Here is a 688-nt window from a genome sequence, read left to right as displayed (position 1 = left end):
CTCATTCATTTCCATAATTCCTTAACTCTTAAAATATTTTATATTTTAATAAACTTGTATGTTAACAACTGAAGCACATTTAGGTTAAGATGTATTTATTTCTTTAATATACACATATCAGTAAAATAGAAATAAATCTTTATTTATCTATATACATCCGGAGAAGAATACACGTTAATTATAATGAAAATAACAATGCACATACTTACTTTTCTATTTACTTCTTAATATTTATTTCTTAAGAGACATAAGTATGTACGCAACGTTTCTCTGCATCCGCTAATCTGATCCGTCCCTCACGGACATGATTTGGTAATCCGATTAGCCTAGGGAACTTTCTGTCTAGACAATTTACATCACTGCGATTATATCAATCCGATTGGAAATCCGATTGCTACACGTAACACCCATATATTCTTCTATAAAGACATAATGCACAACGCATGAGAAAATAGACCAGTCTTTCATTTTCATTATGGCAATAGAAATGAGAATTCTGATTGGTCAATTTTCTTATGCGTTGTGCATTATGCTTTTATGCAAGAGTGTGTGCTCCCCGCTTAATGGCATAATTCATTGTGGACTTGCACATGCACGAGTCATGTAAAAACAATACTTGCAAATAGGTTAAAACAATGTGACTTTTTACTTTAGGATAATATTTGAAAAATATAATATATATTTTAAT

The sequence above is a fragment of the Odontomachus brunneus genome, unplaced genomic scaffold (assembly GCF_010583005.1).
Source record: "Odontomachus brunneus isolate Ranch 3 - 2012 unplaced genomic scaffold, Obru_v1 Obru_scaffold_005, whole genome shotgun sequence".
In the NCBI taxonomy this organism is placed as follows: Eukaryota; Metazoa; Arthropoda; class Insecta; order Hymenoptera; family Formicidae; genus Odontomachus; species Odontomachus brunneus.
This window is presented reverse-complemented; position numbering follows the sequence as displayed.